General features: G+C 37.5%; 1 long non-coding RNA gene across 2 annotated transcripts in view; it reads left to right on the top strand.

Annotated features, from left to right (window-relative positions):
- The window catches only part of LOC136792646 (uncharacterized), a 33,993-nt gene extending 22,880 nt beyond the window's left edge, over window positions 1-11,113 (top strand). Inside the window, exons 3-4 of one of the 2 annotated variants that reach the window (XR_010836732.1) lie at window positions 4,926-5,063; window positions 9,084-11,113. This is a non-coding gene — a long non-coding RNA (uncharacterized lncRNA). The remainder of the gene's footprint in view (window positions 1-4,925; window positions 5,064-9,083) is intronic. The other variant, XR_010836733.1, reaches the window with a different exon arrangement.
- The last annotated feature ends 14,881 nt before the right edge of the window (window positions 11,114-25,994 follow it).

The following is a 25,994-nucleotide window of genomic DNA, read 5'->3' as shown; positions in this document are numbered from 1 at the left end:
ATGGCAGTGAAACGGAGTTCAGCCAGCTGGTAGGACTTGTCTCTTCAATTGCACACTGGTTTAGTTTACAGTCTGACCGTACACCTTTGCTTCTTTGCATTTTCCCTTTTCAGACAAGAGCTGTGTCAGTGATTTAGAGCTCACCAAGCTGAGTGCGCATTTGTGAGATTTAGCTGAAATGAATCTATTCTGTGTTACCTAATATCCCCCAGACCCTCAGCCTCTGGAAGTCAACTTTCTCTTTGATACTTTCATACAATCACGTGAGCTTCCATTTCAAGTCATCGATGGAAAACCAGTGCCTTCCCCAGTATCTCTAAGGATTCTTCAATAGGTGTAGGGTATATGTGCCTGAATACATGGTGTTGTCTATACCACCTACTCTGATCTCTGTATCGCTGTTTTGTTGTCACCTATAGTTGTTTTGTTTTATCTGTATACTGAGCAGTCTTCACTTCTCAAGTTTTATCCCAAACACAGACAAAACATCATGTAGACATTTCCAAAAGCACCACTAATCCAGTCATTTATACTTTTTTTTCTTTTTAACTGAGCAACTACTACATGCCAGGTGATGTTCTTGTCCTTGGATACAGCACTGAAAAAAAACAGAGGAGTGTCCCATGGTGATTTCTACAATGTATTTAGATTTTCCCGAATGTAGGAGGTTAAAGGATGACAGTTGCACCAGGGGACAGTAACAGCTAACCCCTGCATATCAGTATCAGGTATCATGATTTCTAAGCCACAGGGATTCCCTTTATGAAGACCCTCACCTTATGCTATGTGGTTGACTCGTGCTCTCACTGTCTGTAGAAGTCCTTCTTCATCTTCTCTTTCCCTCATGTCCAAGGGCTCCTGTAAAACTTTTCTCTCTTGAGCTACCAAAAGAAAATGGAAAATCAATGTTAAAAGATAAAACAAGGTCATTTAGCTTCCTCTGGTCATTTTAGTAACTTCATAACCAAAAGTGTCCCAGGACAGTGTTTGCTCAAACAGAAGAGCGAAGTATCTTGGATTGGATTCATCAGAGGTTAAGAGAAGCCTACAGAGACCTTCTTTCCGTCTTGGAAAATGCAACCCATCACATCAATGTAGTGGATCAACGAAGTGTCCTATACAACAGCAGACTGATTAAGCTCTGTGGGTTAGATTATGACAGAGGGCAGATGGTTGGCCTAGTCCTGAGTCCAAGTAGACTGAAGATATACTGCTGCCCTATTAGGGGAAATCAAATCTCTTTGCTGTGCTTTTTTTTTTTTTTCCCCTGATAACATGTTGAAAAAGCATTTGCCTGATCAATAGCCTCATACCAGAGCTCAGTGATGTGTTGATTTACTCCAAAAAAGACACTATATATGGAAAAGCAGCTGCAATTGGAGTTACTTCCTGATTATGTTTGCGATAATCCACTGGCTTTCCCTAAGGCCATCTATTTCCAGCCCTGGTCAAATAGATCCATTAAATATAAATATGATAGGAATCCTACATCTGTATTGTTCTAGTCTTGTTTTGATGGCGTGGATCTGTGCCATCCTTCAATTTAGTTGACAATTTGGAAGGGGTAAGCAGTTCCAGGGGCTAATAATCATTCCTTCCTAATATCCCATGCCTCAAAGAACCAATGTGGATGTTCTGGCATTGGCAGAGCATATCTTTGTCATGCATTCAAAAAGTGAGGCAATTACCTCATTTTATATAATGCACAGTCACTCTGGTTGATGACTATTGGTTCCTCTGAGGAATCTCTAGGAAAGTTTACAGTTTATTATTTTGGCAAAAACACAGGGTACTTTTTCAAAAGAACCTGGCGTACTTTTCATTTCAGGGACTCTGAGTTTAGAAATTGAGGGAGAGGCCATGACTCTCTGTTGTGCCAAAAACCTGAAAATGAGATCTAGAATGTTTTAAATCATAAAAATCAAGTAGTTCTATTTCAGTCCAGGGGACACTAAGATCTATTGAATTGGCCCAAAAGTTCATTCGGGTTTTTCTGTAAGATGTTACGGAAAACGTACGTACTTTTTGGCCAACACAATATTTGCCTCCACCTGTGATTCCTGTGGCTTAAGGCTTTATTTTTTTAATTTTTTGTTTTGTGGTACGTGGGCCTCTCACTGTTGTGACCTCTCCCATTGTGGAGCACAGACTCCGGACGCACAGGCTCAGTGGCCGTGGCTCATGGGCCCAGCCGCTCCGCGGCATGTGGGATCTTCTCAGACCGGGGCACGAACCCGTGTCCCCTGCATCGGCAGGTGGATTCTCAACCACTGCACCACCAGGGAAGCTCATGGCATTTTGATCACTGTTTAGCCTGCTGCCCACTTGTGAATCATGTCCACTTGTCTCTGGCTTTCAAGCCTCAGCACAGCCTCTCGGATTCTGCCTCTCTCTGGAATCCCATTATCCTGCACTGAATTTAGGAAGCCCATTTGAATGGAGTTCCTCCCTATAGTCATGCATGGCCTCATTTGATGTTTCTTCGTGCTCTGATGGAGGAATGTCCTTAGAATTCATCTAAGTAGCACAGTGACGGGGTGAGTAGCAGGTCATACTTGATGAATCAGCACTAACATTTCTATCTTTCTCTGTATAACTTCATCTATGTTATACCCTGGGAATCCTTGCACCTCAATTTCATTTAGCCTTGGCCACCACGGAGCCAGGTTTCAGTCTACTGACCAAGTAATCTGATGAGCCACAATTGTGCATCCAAACATCAAACAAACATCTTTAATCTATTATTATATCTACGAAAATGTAATTATGTTAATAAATGTGACTTAATTCAATTGTTTCTGTCTCCCTGTACTAGGACCCTCAGAATCCATTTGTAGCATTTCTCCCCAGCTTTCCACCAATGTAAATTAGCAAAATCTTCCAGTTCTTTTTATGGATAAGCTACCCCCCTCCCAAGTCAGACTTTGTTCCAATTCTCCTGTGATCTCATTGTAGTGATGGGTCTGGAAGCAATGCAAGGTAATGAGACACATCTTGTGGAGAATCAGCAACTCCAAGCAAAATATTGGGTGGGCCAAAAAATTCCTTCGGATTTTTTTTTTTTTTTTTTTTTCTTTTTGAGGTACGCAGGCCTCTCACTGTTGTGGCTTCTCCCGTTGCGGAGCGCAGGCTCTGGACGCGCAGGCTCAGCGGCCATGGCTCACGGGCCCAGCCGCTCCGCGGCATGTGGGATCTTCCCGGACCGGGGCACGAACCCGCGTCCCCTGCATCGGCAGGTGGAATCTCAACCACCGCGCCACCAGGGAAGCCCCCTTCGGTTTTTAAGTAAAAATAAAAGACACGTTTTTCATTTTCACCAAGAACTTTATTGAACAATGTATTTACCGTTTTGTTCCACTATCTTCTGCCATTTTTCCGGCAACTTCATAATTTCATCTTCCCAAAACTTTTAATCTTTTTGAGTAAAGAACTGTTCCAGGTGAATTTTACAGTCTTCCAGGGAATTGCAATTTGTTCCATTAAGAGAATTTTGTAAAGACCGAAATAAATGGAAATCTGAAGGTGAAATGTCTGGCGAATACGGCAGATGAATCACAACTTCCCAGCCAAGCTGTAACAGTTTTTGCCTGGTCGTCAAAGAAACATGCGATCTTGCATTATCCTGATGGAAGATTATGTGTTTTCTGTTGACTAATTCCGGATGTTTTTCTTCGAGTGCTGCTTTCAGTTGGTTTAATTGGGAGCAGTACTTGTTGGAATTAATCTTTTGGTTTTCCGGAAGGAGCTCATAATAGAGGACTCCCTTCCAATCCCACCATATACACAACATCACCTTCTTTGGATGAAGACCGGCCTGTGGTGTGGTTGGTGGTGGTTCATTTCACTTGCCCCACGATCTCTTCTGTTCCACATTATTGTACAGTGTCCACTTTTCATCGCCCGTCACAATTTGTTTTAAAAACGGAACTTTTTAATTATGTTTCAGTAGAGAATCGCGTGCGGAAATACGGTCAAGAAGGTTTTTTTTGCTTAACTTTTGTGGAATCCAAACATCAAAGTGATTAACATGACCAAGGTGGTGCAGATGATTTTCAACACTTGATTTAGATATTCTGAGTATTTTGGCTATCTCCCGCGTGGTATAACATTGACTGTTCTCGATTAACGTCTCAATTTGATCACTGTCAACTTCAACTCGTCTACCTGACCATGGAGCATTCGTCCAGCAAGACACCTCCGGCATGAAACTTTGCAAACCACTTTTGATATGTTCAGTCACAGAACCTTCTCCATACACTGCACAAATCCTTTTCTACGTTTCAGTTGCATTTTTACCTTTCTTGAAATAATAAAGCATATAAATATGCTTATATAATATAAATAATAAATATAATATAATAATAAAGCTGAAAATGTTGCTTGTTTTCTTCCATCTTCAATATTAAAATGGCTACACAAAAATTCACCAGTTTTGATAAATGTTTTTAAAATGCACACTGATACTACAGCTGTCACAATACAATCTAACAAAATCATTTCGAATGAAGTTAAAGACAACTAAGTGCTACAAGAGCCAGCTTATGCAAAAAACAAACTTTTAAACCAAGCCAGTAACTGCCTCAAATGCAGCCCTGTAGGTTCTTCAGATGGGGATGAGGGCTCCTTCTACTTTCAAGGTGGTTCAGTGGAATTTGGAGGCTCAAATCCATCAGAATGCACCCCAAATCTCCACTTTTCCCCAATATGTACCCTAACTTTCACATAAGATACCAAGCAAGGCTGTGAGTTCAATGTGCTTTGTAATTCTTCCATATGCATCATAGGGCTATGAGCCTAGTCTTCCAAATACATTAGTCATGCATTTGGCTACAAGGACAAGACAAACTTTAGGAAGCTCTTTTGTTTTCTGATCATGCTTTAAGCTAAAAATGTAAAACCCTGAGCTTGTCAATTTCTCTTTGTAGGAAGACGTATTGCCATGTCCATCGACAGATGAATGGATAAAGAAGATACACAATGGAATATTACTCAGCCATAAATAGAATGAAATAATGTCATCTGCAGCAACGTGGATGGACCTAGAGATGATCATACTAAATGAAGTAAGTCAGAAAGAGAAAGGCAAATATCATATGATATTGTTTATATGTTGAATCTAAAATATGACACAAATGAACTTATCTACGAAACAGAAACAGACTCCCAGACATAGAGAACAGACTTGCGATTGCCAAGGGAGTGGGTAGTGGAGGGAAGGATTGAGACTTTGGGATTAGCAGAGGCAGATTATTATATATAGAATGGATAAACGATAAGGTCCTACTACTGGGAACTATATTCAATATCCTGTGATAAACGATAATGGAAAGGAATATGAAAAAAAGTATATATATATATATATATATAATGGAATCACTTTGCTGTACAGCAGATATTAACACAACATTGTAAATCAGCTATACTTCAATAAAATAAATTGTAAAAAATAAAGAAGTATTGCAGTCAGAAGTAGATAGGTTGCTCCATAGTCCTTCTGATCATCAACTGCAACAGAATGCTTTATTATAGTGACCACTTTGCATCCCAAGTCCTCGTCTTCAGTAGGCACTTCATTTCAGGCAACTACAGTGATGTGTTAACGATTATTTTAAAATCTTTGACTATAACGGATCATGGCAATGAGGTTATTTTATCTCCTAACTTAACCAGGCACTTCTCATTTTCAAAGTCTATTTTTTTAAAATAAATTAGTTTATTTATTTATTTTTGGCTGTGTTGGGTCTTCGTTGCTGCGCACGGACTTTCTCTAGTTGCGGCGAGTGGGGGCTGCTCTTCATTGTGATGTGCGGGCTTCTCATTGCGGTGGCTTCTTGTTGCAGAGCACGGGCTCTAGGCGCGGGGGCTTCAGTAGTTGTGGTGCGTGGGCTCAGTAGTTGTGGCTCACAGGCTCAGTGTTTGTGGCACACGGGCTTAGTTGCTCCACGGTATGTGGGATCTTCCCGGACCGGGGCATGAACCCGTGTCCCCTACATTGGCAGACGGATTGTTAACCACTGTGCCACCAGGGAAGCCCTCAAAGTCTATTTTTTGAGACCACCTTCAGAACCAAATATTTTCTCAGAAAGTTCAGCCTGAATAAGGACAGCTCCTTGAATTATTTCAAGCAGGAGAGAATTTAGTGGAGGGCATTAGAAACTGTCCTAACTGCTAGAATGCCTGGGGAACCCAAGGTCATGGAAGATCTCTCTTAACTCTCAGTTTACTACTGCCTTACAGAGGGGTAGGGGATTTCAAAAGCCGTGGAAAACTATTAGTAATGATCACAGTTTCCTACAATACCAAAGTACGCAATTCACTAGGAATTACCTGGAGGTCACTGCAAAACCTCCAAATCTGCTGAAGACCAAGTTTCTACTCATAACTGACATAGAGTAATTATATGAATACTGCTTTCTCTTTTGAACCTTTCAGATCTCTCACAAATGCTGCTTATTGGTAAAATGCAACCTGGAATCCACTGGCAAGGGATTCTGAGAAATTAATTCCTTAATGGCCAGGCTTCTAGCCACTGAAAATAGGGGGAGGTCTAGATGGGAGGGGCAGTGCTGGGTTGCACACACAGCACAAACAACATAATGAGCCTTTCTGACACAGTCTATGAATTTGATTTTTTTATGACTTTGTACACAAAGAGATAAAGATATTTATGTATTTATGTCTTTACTTACATGCTACACTATGGATATTGATTAAAATGTTCATGGTTCAACTAACACAGAGCAAGAACCATCGGTGCCTACACGCATTAATTCTAAGGTTGATTTTTGCGAACATTATTTTGTGATTGGGGGAAGAAAAACACAGAAAGAATCACATCTTGTCTGATTACAGTGATGTAGAAAAAAAAAAAACAGTTTCATGTATGGCAAACAATAACAAAAAGCAAGAACAATGTAATACAGCTACAGTTTTTTTCAAAGTTTAATTATATCCTTTAAAAATGAAAGCCATATAACAGAATAAAGAAATAAATATTTGAATAAAAACAGAATAAGTCCTCAGCATCCCCAAGTAAAATCTTATTTTTGTTGTTGTTTATATCAGTGAGATAGGGTATATGTTGGATGAATATAACCTGAAAGTGAATTAGTCAAGATGGGTCATGGCTCCCATTCCATTCTTCCATCCCTAGGAAACGTAAGATTGAAATATTTATATTAGTAACAAAACTAAATCGTTTAATGATATTGTCACAATCCCTAGTGTACTTAATATGTATGGCTGTTTTTATAGTTTATAATCTTTAAATCTGTATGATATCAACTAACACAGTGCCTGGACAGAGTAGGTACCAAATACATATTTGTTGAATTAATAAAAAAGAATGCAGACTGTACATTTTAAAGATTATACAAACAATGGTAAACAGACATCCTAATGCTCTTCAACACTGGGGTAGAAATCAAGAAAGAGGCAGTTAATTTTAGCTGCCACGAGTCAGTTCATTGTGTGAAGTTGGGAAAATCATTTCAGAACTGTGTGCCTTATTTATTTTCATTATAAGGTGCTCTCCTGCCTACTCTGCAGAAACACCTGAGATAATTACTTTGCTTTGAGCTCTTTGGAGGAAACGTGAACTATAAAGTTACAATGTATATTGATGACAATGCTAGACTTTTGTAGTAGTAAACAAACATGCATTTCTTTATATATTAATGAGGTTGCATTGTTAACTAAATCTGATTAACTTAATATAAGAAAACATTTAGATTATAACAAAATTTCAAAGGTATTAAGTCTAGATTTAGGAGATTGTTCATGTATTCAACAAAGTCTCCCTAAGTAGACATGAAGCCTGTTTATTTTGGCTTTTGCTTTCACAGTTCTATGTGTCTTGCCCAGACCCCAATTCTGCTGTGGGCTGTAAGAATAATGTCGCTGTTCCAAAATAGACAGCCTTTTAACCCATCAGATAAAGAACAACTTTTGCTCCAAAGGGCCTCTACTTCTGCAACCTCTCAACCTCTTGGTAGAGCTGAGATGGTCTAACAGAGATCTTTCCTCCTCCCTAAGGATCTTATCATATAAATATTATTTCAAAATACTCAATAATGTTTAAAAATTATTAAATAACTTTTTAGATTGACTTCCATCATCATCTCCTTTAAACTTGTGTTCAGTGAGAAAAACTCTTACCTCCTTAATAGTCCAGTTGAAAACTTCGTCACTTCCATGACTTTTACAATCAATCTTAAGCTCAAAAAAAAAAAAAAAAAGATCCACAAGTTCCTCTTAATTACTAAAGTCTGAAATTAGAATTCATACCACACATAAAATTCAAAACTCTCAAACTCAAAATGTCCCCTTTCTCCCAGCGAGGACCTGTTAACAGCTGGTACCCTGTTGATGAAGGAAGACATGGTCAGCATTTTCTTTCTTTCCAACATCCTCCTCTTCCACTTTGCTGACTTGGTTTCTGATCAGTCAGGGCGTTGATCAAAGAGTGGCTGGGAAATTCTTACTTTATTCTCTCTTCTCTGACTCTTTCCGCAGTTGGTAGGAATCTGGCTCAGCTTCTCTGTCCTAAGGACTGCTCATCCTTTAGGGGACCCTTCTTTGCTGGGCTGAGTAGGACCTACCCCGTGCTCTCATCTGTGTATATGGTCTGCTTTTTGCCCAAGGAAAATATATCTCATTTGCTCAACGTAGCAGGAAACTATCCTACTCTCCCACTGAGGAAGAAATTTTTGTGTGGGCACAAAAGTCAGACACAGCTTACCGTGCCCCTCAATTGCAGGGTACACATATCAGGATTTCCCAGTGATTTGTTTGAAGCCCCTTTTGCTAAGATTGAGATGAGCAGTCAATTCCCCCACCCCAACCCCTGCCAACCTCTCTCTGGGGAGAAATGGGACTCATGACACTTCAACAACTCTCTCCTTTTATGCCCTCTCTTCTATTGAGTTTGAATTACACTACAAGTTTCAAGTATTTATTTAAATGTTTACTGAAAATATGTATCTTTGTCTGACACCTCGTTGTAGAGGCGTCATTCATATCTGCTAATTTTGGTGTCACAATAAAATTCTGGTTTAACATTCTGTTGTACTCCTGTGCGCTAGCACAGAGGGATCCCTTTCTCTTAATGTTTTACAGATACATGGAGGACTAAGGAAAGTTTTGGATGCTTAAAGGAGAAGCTGCTTATGTATCCATGTGTATTATTTCCCTGAAGATAAAGTCACACATTTTTGGTTATCGACTGTCTTTTTGGAATTAGTGACTCTATCTGGGACCATTAGAAGATTCTTACAGCTTTCCTGTCTGCCAAGATTGAAGGGATGGAAGAAAGCCTCTGTCCACTGGTTTGGAATTCCAGGGTTGGGGATGGCATCAGCCACTTTCAGGGCCCTGAAGGAGGGAGAATTCCATGTGTTTCTTCTCTTTGCTCTTCCTGGCTTCATCCTTTACTGTTTGAAAATCTGGTTAAGCCTAGACTTTCTTTGAAACCTGGTGAGTGACTGAATGCACAAAATCTCAGGTGCTTTATTTACTCTCTGTAGTGGGATCAAAAAGGAATGAAGCTATTTATTCTTAGTTATTTTCTGGAATGCTCACCTTTTGGCACAAAGGTGTTCATTGGTGGGGGAGAGAAGTGCAAGGAGTAGGTGAGGAGGCCACCTCCAAATTGACAGTCAGGGCTGCTTTAAGGGACTCTATCTAGATCTGCTCAGATAGGAAGGAACTTTGCTTCACTGTAACAATTTTGTGGGATGACCTAAAGCAGACTGTCGGCTTAGGTGACAGACGCTGTGAGGACACGCAAATAGTTAGCTCAATGTATCCCCATTTCCCAGTGGGATGAGAAATCAGAGGATGAACTGCTCTCAGGACACACCATGTGCTGGGTCAGTAATTCTTCTCTCTTGTCTTGGGAAATAGAAAACACACCTACCGATTTCAGCCAGGTTCTGGATGAATGGGTCAGCCCACCCCGCTGCTTCAGTTAGGATGCTTTCGGTTGCAACTAAGTGGCTTAAATACGAAAGGGGATGTATTGTGCCATGTAACTAAAATGTTTGGGTGTGGAGGAGAATTCAGGCAAGGTCTTGCTTCTCTCTGACCCTTCTGGATCCCCCCTCTGCAATGAGTTGGCATGATTGAAAAGACTACTAGCACCAACTAGGGCTTCACGTTTCCTTATTCGTGTCCACAGAAGAAAATAACCGATTGGATCACCTTAGACCACATGTCCACCCATCCTGTATGACTGTTGCAAGAGATATGTATTATCCTATTTAGTGAAGACTAGTTTCGGGTTGTTCCAAGTTGTACTCTCAGCCAAAATTCATGGCTACTTCCCAGTGGAGTAGAGAGACAACTGCCTTGCTTGATAATTCCCAATCAATGGGGAGATATATTTTTTTTTTTAATAAAGTAAGGAACTATACCCTAGATTGCCTCAAAGTCTCTGAGACTCCTCTCTCAGACACTCAGGTTATCTCCTGTTTAAGATGTCCCAATAACTGATCTTTATTTCCTCATGTACCTGGGGGCATGGAGCTCAGATACACTGCAATTTGGCCGGGCAAGGCTTGGACTGGAATAATTTTCCCTGTGGTTTTATAATAATTCTTTGTTCCTTTCAAAAACATTGATTTGATCCAAGATTCAGTGTTAATAGAGATTTTATATCAGTTTTATGTGTACATGTCAATTATTTAATGATTATGACAAAAATCCTAAGCAATAGAATCTTTAGCTGGTTTTTTTGCCTGATTGTAGTTACTTTAATTTTAACTCAGTACACTTCTTACAAAGCCTGTGGATGTGGTTACATGGAATTGTTTCTTAGACCATATTACCTATAAGTACAAGTAACCTATTTTGTTTGGCTTAGACTAATTTGGTTTTAATTAATTGTTTGCTTTAAACAGGTACCTGTGGTAGCTATTAGGCCTGGTATTGACCTGGCTTTATATAAATGAAATTATTATTATGATTTCTAACCATGGCAATGTGTGTTTTATTCTAAGAATACTAGAAACTGAAATATGTATTCAGGTTTTCAGCTAGCTATTAATTTTAATGATATAAAATATAATAATTGAACCTTGTTCCAATGATATAATTGAAAATAAAGCATTTCTTTAAAATTGTCAGGGTTCTTGTTTTTTAAGGCTGGGTTCTCCAAAAAATGACCCTCCTTATTTTCATAAAGACATTTTCTTGAGAAAATCAGGGAAATTTGCTTGTTTAATTTTTTGACATCCCAGATTTTGTTGATCTGATTTTTCTAAACTTTTCTTATTTTTCACATTGGCTACAAGTCAATATGACAGCACATATTACTGGAGGAAAAAGAAAACAAAGATTAAGTCCACCAGAGCATTTCTAAGCTACAATGGAGTACAACAGAGACAGAGTGAATTTAATGTAGGCAAATGTAATCAGCCACAGTATAAGAAAGCTTAATTTATTATATCCTTAGTGAGAAACAAAATCTAAGCCTAAAGATCATTATAACTGTGACATGAAGAACAAATTAAAACAAGCAAACAAACAAAACCCATTTTACAACAGATTATTCCTCAGAAAAACCCAATAGATTAAAGTTTGTGGCCATCAATAGTCCTTTTCCCCTTGAACGTGACACCACGTATTACTCATGAATCTTGAACTCAAGTCAAATCCTATACACTCCACTTTTGCATTCATTTGTGGTGTCATCAATGCATTTTTACCAGTTCATCTAGAAGTTAAATTTATTTATTATTTTGTTCAATATTTATTTCCATTGGTTCCATACTGTGGCACATTGTCACTAGAGAAATATATGGTGATATCTGTGAGGAAGGAAGGGACAATTAATTAATCTGGGATTGGAGAGAACCTTGTGCCTTTAATATTAATGTTGAAAACTCACCTGATGTCATAATTTAATAGCCTGTCAATCCTCATATATTCTACTGAGCTTCTGTTAGTGAACAGTTCCTTGGGCCAGAAATTGTGGTAGGTCCTACACATAAATGGCTTTATTCAACCCTCACAAGAACCCTGATGGCTCAGTAGGTATCTATTTTATAGATTAGACAATGGAAGATTAAAAGATTAAACAATATTTTTCATCTTATATATGCAGGGTGGGATTGGAGTTAAAAGCCAAGTACCTTTAATTACAAAATCTATACTTTTTCTCTGACACTTTGCTATTTCTTTCTAGTTATATTATTCTTTTAAAGTAGATTATCAGTTAGACTTTTCCATCCTTAGTTTATGCATGGCCATACAATCAGATTTTCCATAACCCAGAATAGATTTGCAGACTAGCTAAGGTTAAGACCTAGCTAAGAATTGGATTGTGTGATATTTCATTGATTGGAATATGCTCATTTGTTCACATTTTAGCATCTTTGAATTCAGGATGGCCTTATAATTGATGATAAGGGAGTATTTTTCATGGTTTGATTATGATAGTTTAATTTTTCTTTCTTAATGGCATTTAAATTAATGGTGTGCTTTCAATTGACAGTTCCTTAGATTACATGAAATATGGTACTTAGCTCTTCAATGAAGAGAAATTAGGCAAAACAGCGTAATCCTGATTCATGCCCAGGTCCACTCCATGCCGTTCCCTCAACAGGGCTGGGGAAAAAAGGTGCTCTGTTTAGAGATGGGGTAAATTTTTAGTCTTACCTCTCACTGCCATTGTTATCCATTTACTTTCCACATGGGCCGGTTCTACCAATGGAATTTCTTTTTTTAAATTTTTTTATTTTATTGAAGTATAGTTGATTTACAATGTTGTGTTAATTTCTTTAGTACAACAAAGTGACTAAGTTATACATATATATATTCTTTTCCATTGTGGTTTATCACAGGATATTGAATACAGTGCTTGTGCTATATAGTAGGACCCTGCTGTTTATCCATCCTGTATATAACAGTTTGCATCTGCTAATCCCAAACTCCCAATCCTTCTCTCCCCCACCCCCTCTCCCCGTTGGCAACCACAATCTGTTCTCCATGTCTGTGAGCCTGTTTCTGTTTCGTAGATATGTTCATTTGTGTCATATTTTAGATTCCACACATAAGTGATATCATATGGCAATTGTCTTTCTCTTTCCGAGTTACTTCACTTAGTATGGTAATCTCTAGGTCTATCTATGTTGCTGCAAATGGAATTATTTCATTCTTTTTAATGGCTGGGTAATATTCCATTGACAGTGGCATTTCTGCTCCTTCTTCAAAATTTCCCCAGATAATTGGAAAAATGATGTTAATTCTATAATTATTTCAAGTTATCTATATTCTTTTCCTTCTTCTTTTTTTAGTCATGTTAACTAAGAACGCTTTTTATTAAGAGTTCTTTCCATAATTTCTTTAACATATAAATAAAAATAGAATTTTTTGGCTATGCACTATATTTGTAGGATTTATATGCATATGTAGGATTTTAAGTGATTATTATATAAACTGTTTATTCTTGTTGCTTCCTTGTTACTGTCCATTTGTATATAAAGATATCAGAATTTTTCCATTATGTAAATTTCCACTATTACTAAAGGGCTTAGCGAGCTGTTGAAACGGAAACAATTTTTGTTGTTGTGTGAAGCGTGATCCATTTTGAAGCCTCTCCAAAGCCCTGTCCCCTTCCTTTACCACTTCCAAAAATCTTTCACTAATGCCCCTAGGAGAAATTGATCTTTTCATCCTCAGAACATCTTCATAGTTTATGTTTTAGAGAAGTCTCTCTTATGTAAAATGGGGGATAATGACATTACCTACCTGTCTTCTTTATAGGATAAGTTAGTTAATACATACAAAGCTTAAAACAAATGTCTGGCACCAAAGAAGCTTAATAACTATTTGCTATTATTAGAAGTCATTTGATCTATATCATAAACTGCCACTCTAGTCTTTTTTTCTGGGTATTTTACAGATCATAAATTCCTAGAAGGCAAAGTCTATGTTGTATGCTGCTTGGTATCCCTTTTAATGCTTAAAATTGTGCCTTGTGTATTCTGAAAAACCCATTTTTAAAAATTGTTGGACAAAACTCCCCATTCAGCACCCTCCCTGATTGGATCTGTAAGGCTTACCCGATACTTGTGGGAACCAAGTTGTGTAGATCTCCCCATTTAAAGTTGGTATAGTGGAAATAAAGTAGGCTTTGGACTCAGACTAACTTGAATTAAATCCCAGGTGCCTTTTACTTTGACACTGGCAGTCACTTAGAACTCTGAGCCCCAGTCTGCTTTTGTAAAAAATGAGTAATATTTACCCTATGTGGTGGAATTTAAGTTATAATAATGTATGTAAAGTACCTAGCCCAATGCCTGAAATATAGTAGGCGTTCCATAAATAGTAACTATTTCTAATTATTATTGTTGCTATTAAAATTATTACCTTTAGCAGATTACTTAATACCATTAAATCTCAATTTTTTGATTTATAAATGGAGCTAACATTGCATTATTTATAGAACTAAAAAGAGAATTAAGTTATATACATAAAGTTCTTATTAAAATGTCTTCACAGAATAGGTGTTCCATGAATGATTTTTATCCCTCATTCTCCCACTTGCTTTCTCACATCTTATTGCATGATACAAGGAAGGAGCGATTTCCTTGTTCTTTTAAAAGAGATATTTCCAAAAGTTCCCTACTCTTGAGCCTGTTGTGCTGTTGTGGAAACTAGCGAAATGAAAGCCTAAGGACTTTGGATTCTTTAGGTTAGAAAAGTTTAGGAAACATTTGGAATAACCTTGACCCATCTCCCATCACCATTACCATGGAGCACTCTGTAATTTCCCATGGGTGTCTGCAGTCTTAGATTTACAATGGTGTAGAGAGAATTGACCCTTCAGCTCTTATATATGGTATTCCTAAGGAGTCCATTATGTAGTTTCTATATTTGTTCCTCAAGGGTTTTATTGTTTTTTAGAGTTCTGGTTCCTTTGTCTGAACAAAATGAAAAGATCTTAAAACAAAAACAGAAACAGAGTGATGGACCATTTTCCTAACTTTCTGAAGGAGAAGCTCTAGGAAAAATCCTAGATGCTGTGTTTCTATAAAATTCCCCAAATAAGATGAGAAAGCTTGTATCAGTCTGCAGTCTTCAAGACTTGCCCTGGGGCACCACTGTTACAGAGGACAGAATTTTATATTGATGGCATAATTTGTCAGTAAATCATTATTATTATCTCCTTATTAAAAGATCAGAATTCAGAGCACAATTGTCATGGCTGTCAGCTTGGCCATGAAGTCATTAGCGATACTACAGTCCAATTACAGTTGTGTTTATTTCTTCACTGATTGGAACATGGCCATTTCAGAGGATGTGAAAACACTAAGGTACCTGTAAACTGAGTGGGGCTGGTAGGAGTCTCCCACATTCAGGAACACGATCGTCAGTGTGTCCATTTCAGACCACATGGCAGGATCATTGTAAACTTTTAATATTTTATGTGCCACCCGTGTCCTAAGAAGCACAGTGTGTGATATACCGATACAGTAAAAAGCTCTACCTAGAACCATAACAGCAGTGAATTTCTTTTCTGTATTCTGCTTTAGGAAGAAAGAAGCAAAACAATGAAATAAACCAATATCTGGTCAGTTCAGATTCAGTGCTCAATATACTACAGCATATTTACCTCAATAACAATTCATACTGACCCCCAGGCACTGCAAAGTCATCAATCATAAAAGAAATATTAAATTAGCCTAAGTATACTGTACTTAGCAAGGCCGTAAAGTGAACTAATGCATTTTGCAAAGATTTTTTCAGCTACTTAGATTGAAGCAAAACAGGTTTTTCTTTTTAACCCCTTGGTTACCCAGGAAAATTCTGTTCATGAGAAGTTAAGAGAACTCTATGCTTGAGAAGTTAATGGTTCCCTAATCATACACATGATTGCTAAAATGGGTCTTGCTGGGATTTTTAATTTTACCAGCAGGTATAATATACATTATGGAATGTAAAAAAAAATGTCCAAGATGGGCTCATCTTGAAGCATTCATTATGATGCCCCTAAGTCATATTTGGATACTGAGGAGAATGTCAAATGTCCAACTCCAGCATCAGTGCTGCTGTCGTCAGGAGAGGGGCCATCATTAGAGAAAGGTAACCCCGGTGCCCTATGAACCCTTGCAGAGAGAATATAATTAATCACTCCCAACTGTCCCAACCTTGCATTTGTCGTTCCTGACTTAAGTGGGATGTACTTACCATTTATCTTCATTACTGCCCAGCAACATTAATAAAAATCATCTTAAGATCTGAGCATAGAATCACTTCCTAGAGATTCCAGTTTAATTTGGGAATGTCTAAATGGAGGGAAACATCCTTTCTCTGTCTTTGAGAAATGAGTTGGTTTTCTGTGATGCCCAGCTATGGCAATAAACAAAGATGATGCAGATGTGAAAGCTCACAGCCAGTCCTTCCATTGATTACCTCCAGACATTAATTTTCCATCTAATTGCTTTGGTTGGCACTTTCACCTCCAGCGGCATTTACATATGCCTACAGATCTGTTTGATCACAACTCTTGGGTTCTGAATTATTTAATATCCAGTTTTAGAAATGTTGTCCTTCATACTCTATCCAGAATTTCTGCAGAGGAATAAATATAATGTGATATTTAATAAAGTGAACATCTTAAACCACAGATCTCCTTAATAGGTTACTATCTTTGTAATCCTGAATTATTTCCTTTGTTCATAAAACAAGCGCTTAGGTAAAATCGAAATCACAAAACACTTTGACATTCCATCTGGCTTTAAGGAGCATCAGAACACATTATACATAAAATATGATAAAAATGTATTTGTCTCATGAAACTATGGCTTTTCAAAAATTTTATTCTTTCTGCAATCTTATGATTTTTTAATTCTTATCTGTTACTTTATACATTTTAAAAACAGTCCATACCAGCCTTTTTTTTCTCCTTCAAATAAATGCTGAATTTTATCTCAGATTGAATACATAACACTGGCTAGTTCTTTCAGCATGTGTGGGCATGAGCCTCAGACAGGTTAGATGTACCAAAACAACATCTTAGCTGGGCAGATGCCATCTCCTCAGCTGCCTTGCTCTCCCTCCAAAACTACTTAATGTCATTTTAATGGCACAATTAACTGTTAGTTTCATGATTTCCTCTACTTAGTGGTGACATGACATTATATTCATTCAGTATTTTCCAAAAGGGAAAGCTCTGAGGAAAGCATATGGTATTAGTCTCTAGGCCAGTTCTTATGAATCAATTTGCAAAAGGCTTTCCCCTCTTTTCTAATAACTGTGTCTTTTAATGGGGGTATCAACTATCTTATCAAATGTTAACTTATCTTTTCTAGCTAATTTTTTTCTAGCTTTCAAAACAATAATCACAACCTTCATAGTCATAAATGCACATCTAATACACACACATTGAATTCTAATATATGTAAATACATATATGCATATATACACATTAAGCCAGAGCTATCAAAAGTTTAGATACGTTGAGAAAGCCGAGTGGCTTTAGATCTCTAAGTGACTATAATTTGCACAAATATGACCAGTTCTCACATTGATCTAGGCCAGTTTTCACATGGAGCTAGCCACTAAAGTGACTGCTTCACAGAGAAATTTAATGGAGATGTATCTAAAGAATTTGTTGAATATTTTCAGACAAACAATCGTCTTTTTTGCCTGTTGAAGCTACTTCAGTCTGAGTTCTCAAAATAATGTTTAAACTCTTTATTCTACTATTCCTTGTACACAGCCTCGTATATTAATCAGTCTGCTTTGATGGTCCTTTGAGAATGGTACCTTAATGTGTATTTAAGTACAATAAATAAACTTGACATTTATAGGAATAAAGGAAATGGATATAAGTTGAGCTGGAAAATGTAGTCTGTAGCTTAGCAGCCATGTGTCTAGCAAAAACACAAAGGAAGTTTCTACTGTTTAAAAGAAGAAAGGGAGACTAGTACTTAGAGACAAAGGCTGTGTGCTGTGATCCATGGCTGTGCCCCTACCCCCATCTGCCTTGGGCACCCTTCTTCCCATAGACACCACATCGTCCTTGTCCCAAGTAAGAATGACCTAAGTCCCATCCAGTAAACTGCATCCAACTCAAAGTCCAGGATCTCTGAGTGATGTACCAACAGGCTTGGAAGTGGCTCCTAGATGCCCAATGACCCATAAAAAAGTCATTTTTCTACCTCCCATGTCACACCCAGTAAAAAATAATGGAATACGATCAGAATAGCCCCAATAAAATTTTTCATTCGGAAAATGGAAGATGGGGAAAAACACAGAACTCACTGGTCCATAGCAGTAGTGAAATTCTGTAGGTCAGAAGGCCATGGAGAAAGTTCCTTGTTGAAACCCTGGATCCAGGCTCCGTCAGGAACTGCTTTGTTCATTGTCTTCATTGGCTCCCAGATTTGCTTTTTTAGGATGTTTTTTTCTGACTTAGATTTTGAAGGAAATCGCATTCACAAAGGAGAGAAACTATAGGCCAGAGTGGCAAAAGCTTTAGAGGGTAATTTACGGACCCCCTCACCCCACCCAGGCCTCTTAACCTGCTGTGTAAGAAAGCAGGCTGTGAAAGCTGTGTGACCCCAGAAAGGCATAATTTTGTTTTTGGCTGTACCGCGTGGCATGCGGGATCTTAGTTCCCCAACCAGGGATCAAACCTGTGCTCCTTGCAGTGGAAACGTGGATTCTTAACCACTGGACCATCAGGGAAGTCCCAGAAAGGCATAATTTTTAATGCCAACTTCTCTCCAACATGCAGACTTTTAGTCAAATGTTTCTAGTCAGAATCACTAGGGTCAAAGATCTCTCCTTCTCTTGTTTCTTGATATATGCTCATTGATTGATTGATTTCTGTTCATGACCATCTAGTGGTTTCTCTCAAGCTACCACTCGCCACCTGGAGGCCATTTGAAACAACTGGCAACTTTCATCTGCTTTTGCCACCGCCTGGCTCACCTTTGAGAACACTTAACCCAAGCCTCTGGAGAAAGGCTCTGTGCATCAACCTTATCTCCTGATATTTGGGGAACAGAGGCATTGGCTTTTCCAACCCAGCCCTGCCCCCAAATTCCTGGACGTTGAGCTAATTGAGAGAGAACTTCCTTTAGCAGAACTTTCTTTGGTTCTCTGCTTGTGACATGGGAAGTGGTTAATCCCCGCTGGAATGCTCTCTTTTTCAGTACGTTACTGCCTGGCATTGGCGGTAAGTGCACCAGCACCCTGTTGGTTTCTAAGTATGTTCCCATAGAGCTGCGGTCTTAGTCGACAAAGGGTCTGCTCTCAAGTTCTCATGGGAAGCAGTTTTACTACATTTTGACTATGGCACGACAAGGGTCACCAGCCTTCTGATCTGACCATTACACCATTTCCACATATTTGAAGTTTCAGTTAGGGCACCCCCAATTGTCCGTATCAAGTTTTGTATTAGAGCATAGACTATGACATTCTAACAGAAAACCAAAGTTCTCAGATAAGATGGAATGTTCTCTTTCTCATCTGAACAGTTCAGAGGCAGGAAGATATAAAGGCAAGGAGGGATTTTGTTCTGGAAGATCACCCGCAGCCCACCCCTACGTGTGGTTACATGGCTTCCATTTCTCTGTCATCCAGCAGAGAGGGGAAAGGAAAGAACAGCATTGTGAGAGAAATGTGATCTGGGAGTTGCCCACGTTGTTTTGCACTTGCTTTCTTGTCCCAGCCCCAACAAAATGCCATGCACTGGTACAAGGGAATTGTAGCCTTTAGCTGATTGGCTATGACTGTGCACTTCTATGGGGGAGGGGGTCCATTATGGAAAGGATGAAGGGGAGAATAGATATGGGGGAAGAATGAGCACATAACTAATCATTTTATAGAAGGTATTTTAAAAAGTTGACTCTTGATTCTTAATTTTTCTAATTTCTACATTCTGCATTTAATACACTTTTGTTAATAATTAAATTAGACCCTAAGATAATAAGCTCTATACTTACTTGAGTGTTTGGGGGATGTATTTACACACACAAAAATATTAACCTAACTATCCCATTTTGCATTGTACACACAGTTAACTAAGGATTAACTAAATATAAAAACTAAAAATATAAAAAAGTAAACTTAGGAAAAATTTTCATGATCTTGAGTTAGGTATAAATTTCTTAGATATAAAACCAAAAGCACAAGTTTTAAAAGAAAGAAAAGATAATTTAGACTTTGTTAAGATGTGATCTTCGAAAGACACTGTTAAGAGAAGAAAAAGACAAGCTACAGATTGGAAGAAAATATTTGCAAAACACATCTGATAAAGAATTTCTATCTAGAATATATAAATAACTCTTTAAACTCAATAATAAGAAAACAACGACCCAATAAAAAATGGATAAAAGATTTAAACAGACACTTCATTTCACGAAAGGAGATACACAGATGGCAGATAAGTGCATAAAGTGATGGTCATCATCATTAGCCATTAGGGAATTATAAATAAAAACTACAATGAGATACCATTACACACCTATTAGATAAAATTGCTAAGGTTAAGACTGACCATACCAAGTATTAGTGAGGACGTTGGAACAACAGAAACGGTCATGCACTGCTGGCGGGAACGTAAAATGGTACAATCATTTTGAAAACCAGTTTGGCCGTTTCTTAAGATGTTAATAATATACCCATCATATAATTAAGCCATTCTACTCCTATGTATTTGTCCAAGATAAATAAAAATATATGTCTACACAACGATTTGTCCACAAATGGTCATAGCAGCTTTATTTTTTATAGCCCCAAATTGGAAAAACAATTGCAAATGCCCATCAATAGATGAATGGATAAATAAACTGTAGTATATTAATATAACAGAACACTATCAGCTATTACAAAATGAACTATTGCTATGCCACAGCATGGATAACACTCAAATTGATTATGATGAGTAGAAGAATCTAGAACAAAGAGTGCATTATTTCATTTGTATTCATTATATTCATTTATATTGTTTCATTTATATATAATTCTAGAAAATGCTAGTGAACCTATGGTGACAGAAAGAAGGTAATTGAAAGGACTTCCCTGGCTGTCCAGTGGTTAAGACTTTGCCTTCCAGTGCAGGGGGTGCAGGTTCGATCCCTTGTCGGAGAGCTAAGATCCCACATGCCTCGTGGCCAAGGAACCAAGACATAAAACAGAAGCAGTATTGTAACAAATTCAATAAAAGACTTTAAAAAATGGTCCACATCAAAAAAATCTTAAAAAAACAATCAAAAAAAGAAGGTAATTGATGATAAGAGAATGAGTAGGAGAGATTGGAAGGGTGGGAGTGAGGGATTTCAAGGAGTCTGAGGAAACTTCTGGGTGTGAGAGATATATTATTTTGAGTGTGGTGATGATTTCATAGGTGTATACAGAAGGCAAAACTTGTCAAAACGTACGTTTTAAGAATGTGTAGTTTATCGTATGCTTTTATTTCTCAATATAACTGGTAAAATTAAAATAAACATTTAAATAGTGTCTTTATTAAGTTCTTATGGTTCATAATCTAAGCAGAAGTCCTATGTATGATAACCTAAATATTAGATTTTAATGAAACTATTAAGAATAGTTTTGTTTGTAACTCCTTGTTATAAAGGTTGACCACTGCATTTCTTTTAACATATTTTACATGTTATCAAGCTAAAAAAGGGCACACAAGCACTCATTTTCAAAAAGTATTTTAAGTCTACAAAACGATGCATGTATCATTTAAGATAATTGTTAACTGAAGTGAAAGTATATTTATTCAAAGCTGCCAAGGTCACACAAATAAGTTTAAAATAACAACAAAAATGTCTTTTTGCTTTTATAGGTATTATCACCTCTCCCATTAGATTTGGTGCCATTATATATTCTACCTTAAATTTTTATGTTTCTTTACATTTTAGATTAAATCTTTAAATACTTAACAAGTCTATATGGCCCAGAATGAACTATTTTGATATTGCCTATTAACTTTAAATCTGAGTTTCTTCCACTGAGTCTTGCTCCTTAGACACATTCATTAAAAATATATATATTCAAAAGAACTTGTTTAACAATTTAAGATAATTTTTTTTTTTTTTTTTTTTTGCGGTATGCGGCCCTCTCACTGTTGTGGCCTCTCCCGTTGCGGAGCACAGGCTCCGGACGCGCAGGCTCAGCGGCCATGGCTCACGGGCCCAGCCGCTCCGCGGCATGTGGGATCTTCCCGGACCGGGTCACGAACCCATGCGCCCTCCATCGGCAGGCAGATTCTCAACCACTACGCCACCAGGGAAGCCCCGCTTTTTTTTTTTTGTTACTTTTTAAAAACTTCTTTATTAAGCACTTGTGATTATGAGTTCTGGGAATATAAGCTGTGAGCCGTAGCCTTACTTTTAGATATTTGTCTTCCTGTTAGCGAGAAAAGGCAATGACACACACCTGAAGGTGGAAGTTAGTGGAGGGGAATGGAGGGTGGATGGCCTGTTGCTATGGATACTGCAGATGCTGGAAGGTGCAGTGGAGTCAGACACTACAGTGGTCGTTTATCAAGAATGTAGTTCATTTTCATCATCCCGAGTCAAATAGTGTTATGTTTACAGTGATCATATCCAATGACTTTATTGATTTTAAAAAGTAATCACTTTACTAGTTTCCTGTCTTCCTGAAACTTATTGTTTGTAAAAAGTCAAAGGGCCTATAATTTGATTTCTCAAAATAGCCATTAGAATAAAAATTAGATTTACAGAGGCCTTTTTCCTAAAGAAACCACCCATCCTCGTTTCTGTTGGACTGTCCCAGTTTGACCTGCACTCACTTCTTTCAGTAATCATTAAAAAGTCATGTGGCCTTGGAAAAATTATTTAACCTCTCTGAGCCTTACTTTCCTCATAGGGGTAGAGCTGCTTTGAGAAATAAATGAGATAATTGATATACCATAGTGCCCAGTCTATAATAATGGCCAAATTAATTAAAGTAATACTCTTTCCACTATCTTTAATTATCCTGAGTCAAGTAGTTATTGTTTAGTACAATTGAACACCATTTTTTACAATGAAGAAATATTTTACATAAATGTTATTTTAGTTGTTAAGGTCATATGTTACCATCAGACCAACAGTTTAGTGTATTTACCACTCAGTGGTCTTCATTATTACAAATTAAATTAAGCTACTCACAGTGATTGACTGAGAAGGCCAATCTTTTGGATGTAAATAATGAGTGATAGGGGTTGGATATAATCTTTCTAGATTTCTTGCTTTCTAGAAGGCCTCATTTGGAAGCTGAGACTGCTGTATCAGCCTCCCTGAGACAGACGGATTGCAGGCTTTTGCTGATTTAACGTTAGCTTCTGTTATCTTGATATGTTGGTTTTATATTTAGGAGCCATATATTTATTTATTTACTTATTTATTTAACCTCTTTATTGGAGTATAATTGCTTTACAATGTTGTGTTAGTTTTTGCTGTACAACAAAGTGAATCAGCTATACATATACATATATTCCCATATCCCCTTCCTCTTGCATCTCCCTCCCACCCTCCCTATCCCACCCCTCTAGGTGGTCACAAAGCACCGAGTTGATCTCCCTATGCTATGCAGCTGCTTCCCACTAGCTATTTTACATTTGGTAGTGTATATATGTCAGTGCAACTCTCTCACTTCGTCCCATCTTACACTTCCCCCTCCCTGTGTCCTTAAGTCCATTCTCTAAGTCTATGTCTTTATTCCTGTCCTGCCCCTAGGTTCATCAGAACCTTTTTTTTTTTTTTTTTTTTTAGATTCCATATATATGTGTAAGCATTCAATATTTGGTTTTCTCTTTCTGACTTACTTCACTTTGTATGACAGACTCTAGATCCATCTACCTCACTACAAATAACTCAATTTCATTTCTTTTTATGGCTGAGTAATATTCCACTGTATATATGTGCCACATCTTCTTTATCCATTCATCTATCGATGAACACTTAGTTTGCTTCCATGTCCTGGCTATTGTAAATACAGCTGCAATGAACATTGTGGTACATGACTCTTTTTGAATTATGGTTTTCTCAGGGTATATGCCCAGTAGTGGGATTGCTGGGTCATATGGTAGTTCTATTTTTAGCTTTTTAAGGAACCTCCATACTGTTCTCCATAATGGCTATATCAATTTACATTCCCACCAATAGTGCAAGAGGGTTCCCTTTTAGGAGACATATATTTAAATCTTTCAGAACAATCTCTGTTTCCAATGTGCTGTCCCATTTTACCCCCTCAGGTACACTTGGACTTATTATAGGACATGTTATGCTTTTTGGTTTTGAATGTGTTGACAGAACTCAACTTTTCTGGCTTTATCATTGCTCCACATTATGACCTTGTTCCTGGATTCAAGATCATAATGATACTCTTTGCTTTGAGCCTTGACTTGATTTCCTATTTCAGTTTCTTCATTTAATTTGCTTTGATTAATTTCTTTGGAGTATATATATTATTACTATTACATTATAGTATGAGCAAGTTCATAACCTAATTTGTGAATAGTGTGTCTTTTTTTGGTGAAGATTTGAAAAATATGCCAAAATATCTTGAAGAAACCTCAGGAAGCTCCATGAAAACATAAAGAAGGTACAGTCAAAGATCAAAATAGTCATTTGAATTTCCATGAGAGAGTCAATTATTTTGTGAAACTAGTCATTTAATTTCTTGCAAAAATCCCTAAAGATTTTTAAGCAGGCAGTCCCACCAAAAGCATGTCAACCCGTACTTTCCTTGAAGTTCACTCATCATTTAATAAAATACCATACCTAAATATTCCATCATGGGGATGAGAAATTAGATCTGGAAATTCTTGGGTTCAGTGAGTTAATATTTTTAATGATCTAAAAATTACCTACCATTTAGGTCTTAACATTTGTGATTGACTAAGAAACAACTAGGTCAGCCCTTGAGTTTTCATTTTAATTGGTACTAGTGGCTGATTTTATTTATTATATTATATTTTATTTATTATAATTAATTGGGTGTACCACATGGCAATATAAACCAGCAATTGGACCTACATCTAATATGACATTGCATTTAGTCAATGCCATTTAATTACCATCTATTATATGCTCCACATTGATTGTAGAGCTGGGACTAAAAAGACACTAGGAATAAGACACTGTTCCTAAATTCAGGAGACTCACATGCCAGATAATAAACTAGTTGACGACCTATTTGGAAAAGCAATCATGCTATTCAATGGGAAAGGCCATTATTTAGATTTGCATAACTTCAACAGAATAATTATTTGACTAAATGTTCATTATTCATTTTTAACTGGTTGCCTTGGCAATGTGACCAGATAACCTAAGAGAGCTGAAAACAATGCAAGTGTTTTGTTTTGGTCCATTCTTTTCCCATCCTCCAGGTATAGCCTTACTGTTGATAAAGAGAAGTTATTGAAGCAGTTTAGTTAAGAAGTGATGATTGAATGATCCAGAGTGGTAGCACAAAGAGAAGAGCAGGCAAGATTAAGATAAATGTTAGAAGAAGAGATGTTGAAATTTCCTGACTGATGGGCTATGGAGCTGAGGAAAGTTAATTCTGAGATGTTCATTAGACATCCAAAGGAAATTGAAGAGGTAGTTAAATATAGAAATCTTAGCCTCTAGGAGAGAGGTGAGGTCTGGAAATGGATAGGTAATCATGTTCTTGTTGAGACACTTTTGCTTAATAAGGCTGATGTCCATGCTAAACTTAAAGTGAGTGTGTTTCACTATTTGAAGGTTGTGGGTTAAGCAGACATTCAAGTTGATAGATTGGCTAGGAGGGTGAGCCTCAGAGTCAGACATTATTCAGACCAAGTTTTGCTTCATATTTTCTGTGTAGCCTGAAGACTTTTAAAAATTAAGTTGTATTGGAGTATAGTTGATTTACAGTGTTGTGTTGATTTCTGCTATACAGCAAAGTGAATCAGCTATACATATACATATATCCACTCTTTTTTAGGTTCTTTTCCTATATAGGTCATTACAGAGTATTAGGTAGAGTTCCCTGTGCTA

Source organism: Kogia breviceps, chromosome 15 (assembly GCF_026419965.1).
Source record: "Kogia breviceps isolate mKogBre1 chromosome 15, mKogBre1 haplotype 1, whole genome shotgun sequence".
NCBI classification, from domain to species: Eukaryota; Metazoa; Chordata; class Mammalia; order Artiodactyla; family Physeteridae; genus Kogia; species Kogia breviceps.
The sequence above is the reverse complement of the archived record's forward strand: the minus strand, read 5'-3'. Positions and strand labels throughout refer to the sequence as shown.